The sequence below is a fragment of the Callithrix jacchus genome, chromosome 2 (assembly GCF_049354715.1).
Source record: "Callithrix jacchus isolate 240 chromosome 2, calJac240_pri, whole genome shotgun sequence".
Classification (NCBI taxonomy): domain Eukaryota; kingdom Metazoa; phylum Chordata; class Mammalia; order Primates; family Cebidae; genus Callithrix; species Callithrix jacchus.
Genome location: NC_133503.1, coordinates 48,662,226 through 48,668,674, shown reverse-complemented (window position 1 = coordinate 48,668,674; position 6,449 = coordinate 48,662,226).

Here is a 6,449-nt window from a genome sequence, read left to right as displayed (position 1 = left end):
TTTTATACTGCCTATCATTCTTTGATTTTATTTTATACATATTAATGTGCATTACAGTTGAAGAAATTGGGGCTGAGAATATTATTACTTACCAAGTTTATTTAGCTAACAAGCAGTGGATTTTAAGATGGGATGGAGGTGGATTTTGACCTGGGAGCTGTGACATGGCAACACCCAAGATCATGCAGCTATGGCCCGGGGGCCAGGAGAAGGTGCTAGTAAAGAAGCTTTAGACTGGCCACTGGTGCCTCTTTGCCTCCTAGTTCAGCATCGCTGGCTGCTGTTTAATGTTGTGGTTTCTCCCTGACCCCACACACATCCCGAGGGGTTCCATGGAGCCGGGCTTTGGTCTGCCATGCGACCTTACCTTCCCTGATGCTCCAGTGCTCCACAGCAGGAATCAAAGGAAGTGGGTGGAGGGGTAATCAAATCCCTGCTTCTGGAAAGCTGGTTAATAATTAGCTTTACCTCGATGACATTACCTCGATGACACGGTGTTAGCAGCACTCGGATTGCTTTACCTCTCCCAGCCTGGGCATTTTCCCTCCTGTTGGTCTCAGGGTTCACAGAGGCGGCTGGCAGCCCAAGGGCCATATATTATAGCCATTACCTTCCCAGACAGCTTTTCCAAAGCATAACTAATGATGTATGCACTGGGGACATGGTTGAGTCAGCAAAGAAGTCATTTCAGGTTGGGGCCACTTCAGGATTTACCTCCTCAGCATTTACTGACCACCCACTCTTCCTAGGTGGGACAGGTCACTTCTTCTGAGCCCCACTGGACCTTGAACTCCCACTGGACCCCCACTATTGAATGAGCTATTCCCAGTGTGTTATGCAGCCTTCATTTTCACTGCTATACATGTCTTTTTTTTTTTTAAGAGACAAGTTCTCCCTCTGTCACCCAGGCTGGAATGCAGCGGTGAGATCATAGATCGCTGTAACCTTGAATTCCTGGGTTCAAGTGATCCTCCCACCTTAGCCTCCTGAGTAGCAAGTACCACAGTCAAACACCACCATACCCAGATAATTTTTTTTATTTTTTGTAGAGATGGGGTCTCCCCATATTGCCCAGCCTGGTCTCAGACTCCTGGCCTGAAATGATCCTCCTGCCTTGGCTTCCCAAAGTATTGAGATTACAGGCATAAGCCACCATGCCTGGACCGTTTTACTTTTTTAAATTTTTAAAAAATTTTTACATTTTTACATTTACGTTTTACATTTTTAAAAAATCTTAGCTTGATTGTTCTTGTAAATAGGTAACACAAAGTAAATAAATTCAAAAGGTCAAAGGGTTTACAGGAAAAAGTAAATCTTCCTCACACCCTATACATTCTTACCCCAGTGTACCTTTCTAGAGGCAAACAGCACCCATTTCCTGTGTTGCTTTCCAGGTTTATTCTGTACCAGGAGTTCTCAGTTCTGGCTGCATAAGGTCAGGAGTTTGCAACCAGCCTGGCCAACATGGTGAAACCCTCTCTCTACTAAAAATACAATAAATTAGCTGGGCATGATGGCGGGTACCTGTAATCCCAACTACACGAGAGGCTGAGGCAAGAGAATTGCTTGAACCTGGGAGGCAGAGGTTGCAGTGAGCCGAGATTGGACTACTGGACTCCAGCCTGGGCAACAAGAGCGAGACTCCATCTCAAAAAAAAAAAAATCTCTTGGGGAACTTTAAAAAAAATGGTAGTGTTTGGGTCCCACCACCAGATATAATTTTATTGGTGTTGAGTGGACCCAGACATTGATAGTTTTTAAAAGCCTGCCATGCAGCCGTCAGAAAGAACAAAATCATGTCCTTTGCAACAATATGGATGGAGCTGAAGGCCATTTTCCTAAGCAAAACGACTCAGACACAGAAAACCAAACACGCATGTTCTCACTTATAAGTGGGAGCTAAACAGTGGGTACACATGGTCATGAAGACGGAAATAACAGATACTGAAGACTCGGAAAGAGGAGCACAGGGTTGAAAAATTACCTGTCAGGGCCAGGCGTGGTGGCTCATGCCTGTAATCCCAGCACTTTCGGAGGCCGAGGCAGGTGGATCACCCTCGGTCAGGAGTTTGAGACCAGCCTGGCCAACATAGTGAAACCCCTTCTCTACCAAAAATATTAAAATTAGCTGGGTGGTGAGTGCCTGTAATCCCAGCTACTCAGGAGGCTGAGGCAGGAGAATCATTTGAACCTGAGGGGCGGAGTTTGTGGCAAGCCGAGATCATGCCACTTCACTCTAGCCAGGGCTAAAGAGCAAAACTCTGTCTCAAAAAAAAAAAAGAAAAGAAAAAGAAAAATTATCTGTCAGGTACAATATTCACTATTTGGGTATTTGGGTATTGGGTACGCTCAAAGCCCAGTTCCCTCTGGTATATAGATATTGATGTAACAAACATGCACATGTATACCTGAATCTAGAATAAATAGAAATTTAAAAAAAAATTTTAAAAGCTCCATAGGAGATTCTTTTTTTTTTTTTTTTTCCTTTTTTTTGAAACAGGGTCTCACTCTGTTGCCCAGACTGGAGTATAGTGGTGCAACCGTGGCTCGCTGCAGCCTCAACTGCCTCAAGCTCAGGTGACCTTTTCACCTCAGCCTCCCAAGAAACTGGGACTATAGGCACGTGCTGCCATACTTGGCTAATTTTTGTGCTTTTTGTGGAGGTGGGGGGTCTTGCTATGTTGCTCGGGTTGGCCTTGAACTCCTGACCTCAAGTGATCCTCTCACCTCGTCCTCCCAAAGTATTGGGATTACAGGCATGAGCCACAGCTCCCAGCTGCATTAGAGATTCTAAGCACACCTAGGTTTAGCAAACCACTATTGTATGCATATATAAGACACTCTCTTTATATTTTCTAAACAAGAGAGGCATGGAATACATATCATTTTGTTCCTTTTTAAAAATTATGTGTTTAACATTATTTTATATCAGTGCATATAGAGCTGCTTTCTACCTATTTCTGAATAAATCACTCCAAAAGGTAGAAGCTTAAAGCAACAATAATTTATTTTTATTTATTTACTTTTTTTTTGAGACAGAATTTCGCTCTTGTTGCCCAAGCTGGAGTGCAATGGCATGATCTCGGTTCACTGCAACCTCTGCCTCCCAGGTTCAAGCGATTCTCCTGCCTCAGCCTTCCAAGTAGATGGGATTACAAGCATGCACCACCTCGTCTGGCTAATATTTTTGTATTTTTAGTAGAAACGTGGTTTCACCATGTTAGCCAGGCTGGTCTCAAACTCCTGACCTCAGGTGATCCATCCGCCTTGGCCTCCCAAAGTGCTGGGATTCTAGGTGGGAGCCACTGTGCCCAGTCTATTTTTTTTTTCTCAGTTTCCGTGGGTCAGAAATGTGGTAAAGGCTTGCCTGGGTGGTTCTGGCTTGAGATCTTTCAGAGATGCAATGTGACTAGATAGTGGCTAGAGTTGGGACAGAATGGGGACTAGAGCAGCTGACTGCCATCTGGACAGCCCTCTCCTCTTTCATACGGTCGCAGGCCTTCTTATGTCTCTCTGCAGGGGCTAGTTTAGGCTTTCTCACACCGTTTTGGGGCATTTTGTGATTAAATGGTAGGTGAAGGCTTCAAGAGCTGATGTCCTAGCAGTAAGGGGGGCGCTGTATAACCTTTTAGGGTCTAGCCTCAAAAGTCACAGAGAGAGGGTGCAGTGGCTCAGGCTAATCCTAGCACTTTGGGAGGCTGAGGCAGGAGGATTGCTTGAGGCCAGGAATTCAAGACCAGTGTGGACAGCATAATGAGACCTAGTCTCTACAAAAAAAAAAAAAATGAGCCAGAGGTGGTGGTGTGCACCTGTGGTCCCAGCTACTCAGGATGCTGAGGTGGGAGAATCCCTTGAGCCCGAGAGTTCAGATCTGCCGTGAGCTACCAAGGTCCCATTGCATTCCAACAGAATGCAACAGAAGATCATGCCAAACAACAAAAACCAAAGCCACGAAGCTTCACCTCCATTTCAGTCTGTTGGTTCAGAGTCATAAAAGCCTGCCTGATTTTAAGGGGAGGGAAATAGGCCTCAAGCCTCAATGAGTAAAGTGTCAAAGTTGCATGGTAAGAGAGGGATGTGGGACAGGAAATACTGGCCATGGCAGCTGCATAGCATTCCACTGTTTGCATGTATCATCAGTTATCTAAGCACTGACAGACACGGATGTTGTTTTTACTCTTTTAATATTATAAGCAGTTCTCTGAATGTTGACAGTTTTCCTCTGCCCTCTCTCACCCAATCCCTAGAGGGGGCTTGGCCCTTCATGACCAGTTGCCTCTTAGGGCCACCTTGGCAGGGCAGAAAGCAACCATGCCCAGGCTCAAGAAAGCAGCTATCTATTCCTGCTATTGGCCTTGGAGGGAAATTAGGCTGAAGTGCTTCAGTACAGATCAATATTTAGGTACAAAAAGCAATCTGTTATTTGACATTTCACAGCAATCACAAGCCCCACCATTCAGATCTTTTCTCTCAGATACATGGGCTAAGAGCTGTGGGAGATGGTCATTCAAAAATGAAACATGATCTTTGTGTGAAAATATTGACTTGCCTATTATTTTCTTATTTAAATTCAGGAGAGAGAATGAAGGGCCAGGTGGTCAAGGAGAAAGACTTTCGAGAACCTCCTGCAAAATGAAGACTCTAGGCTTTGCAGGATCCTTGAGTGAAAAGAATCCGGGCCACTTTCTGCCCTGGAGAGTGGGGAGAGCTTCCTATGAGGGTGGCTGTTAGTGACTGGGAGGCTGGAGCCTGGGAGTGAGAAGTCCCAGCCATAGCAAGGACCTCCAGTGCGTGGCTAAGAGCAGAACTGCTGGCCTTTCTGGGGCCATACCAGCTTAGATGAGGGGTGTATTTGTAGAGGCAGAGCAGACTAAAGGCCAGAAGGCTTTTCGAGACTAGAGTAAGACCAATAGAGCTTCACATGACCCCGGAGTGGGATATTGGTCACAGTAATTATTGAGATTGAATATCCTGCCAGCACTGTGGGGTAGGGGCTTAGAACATAGAAAATTTGATCTGGTCTGGTTGAACCCTGACCGAAAAAAAGTTAAAATAAAAATAAAAACATTGAAATCAAATTTGATTTGGAGAAAGAAAAGTAATGTGACTCTTACACTCAGGGTGAGAGAGTACACATCACTCTTGTTATAAATATTTAGGTACAGAAAGTGATCTGTTATTTGACATTTCATAGCAATCACAAGCCCCACCATTCAGATCTGTTCTTTCAGATACATGGGCTAAGAGCTGTGGGAGATGGTCATTCAAAATGAAACACGATCTTTGCGTTAAAATATTGACTTTCCTATTATTTCCTTATTTACATTCAGATTTCTGGATAGCCAGGACAACATCGTAAAGGATTATTTGGTTCTATCTTTCTAGTCAAGTTTTTGATTTAAGAAGAAAAAAAAAGAAGCAAGTGGGCAAAGATTTAACTACACAAATGTTCACTTAAAAAAGTGAACAGTCAAAATAACCAACAGTTAAAAATATGTTAAATAAATTACAGTATAGCCTTCCCATGTAAGTCTGTGAGGCCATAAAAGATCACTTGATAAAAGAATATTTAATAGCACAGATGTTTATATGTATTTTATTATATATATATGTATTTTTTATTTTTATTTATTAATTTTTTTGAGACAGATTTTTGCTGTGTTACCCAGGCTGGAGTGTAGTGGTGTGATCTCAACTCACTGCAATCTCTACCTCCCAGGTTTAAGCAATTCTGCTGCCTCAGCCTCTCAAGTAGCTGGGATTACAGGTGCCCACCACAATGCCCAGCTATTTTTTTTTAAGACAGAGTCTAACACTGTCATCACCCAGGCTGGAGTGCAATGACGCTATCTTGGCTCACTGCAACCTCTGCCTCCTGGGTCCATGTGATTCTGCATCAGCCTCCCAAATAGCTGGGATTACAAGTGCACACCTACACACCTGGTTAATTTTTTGTATTTTTAGTAGAGATAGGTTTTCACCATGTTGGCCAGGCTTGTTTCGAATACCTGACCATTAGTGATCCACCAGCCTTGGCCTCCCAAAGTGCTGGGATTACAGGCATGAGCCACCATGACCAGCTGTTTACATATTTTTTAAACAAAGAAAATATGTGTTGCAAAACCATAGTTGTATTTTTTAAATTACGTGATTGGAAAAAAGGATATATATTAAAATGTTTTTCTGAGTGGTAACTGTTACATTCCTATTTTGTTTATTTGTATTTTCTCAGTTATCTGCAACTGAAAGATGTATTACTTTATTTAAAAAATTTTTTGCTTAAAAGTAATAAAAAAAATCTATATTACTTCTTTTTAGCAAATGTCACTGCCTCATACTTCATTATCATTATTTATCGCAAAATTTATTGAGAGCCAGCCATCAACCAGGTTCAATACACAACCTGCTCTCCCCACAACAGCTCTCTAAAATAAATATCATTGTTTCCC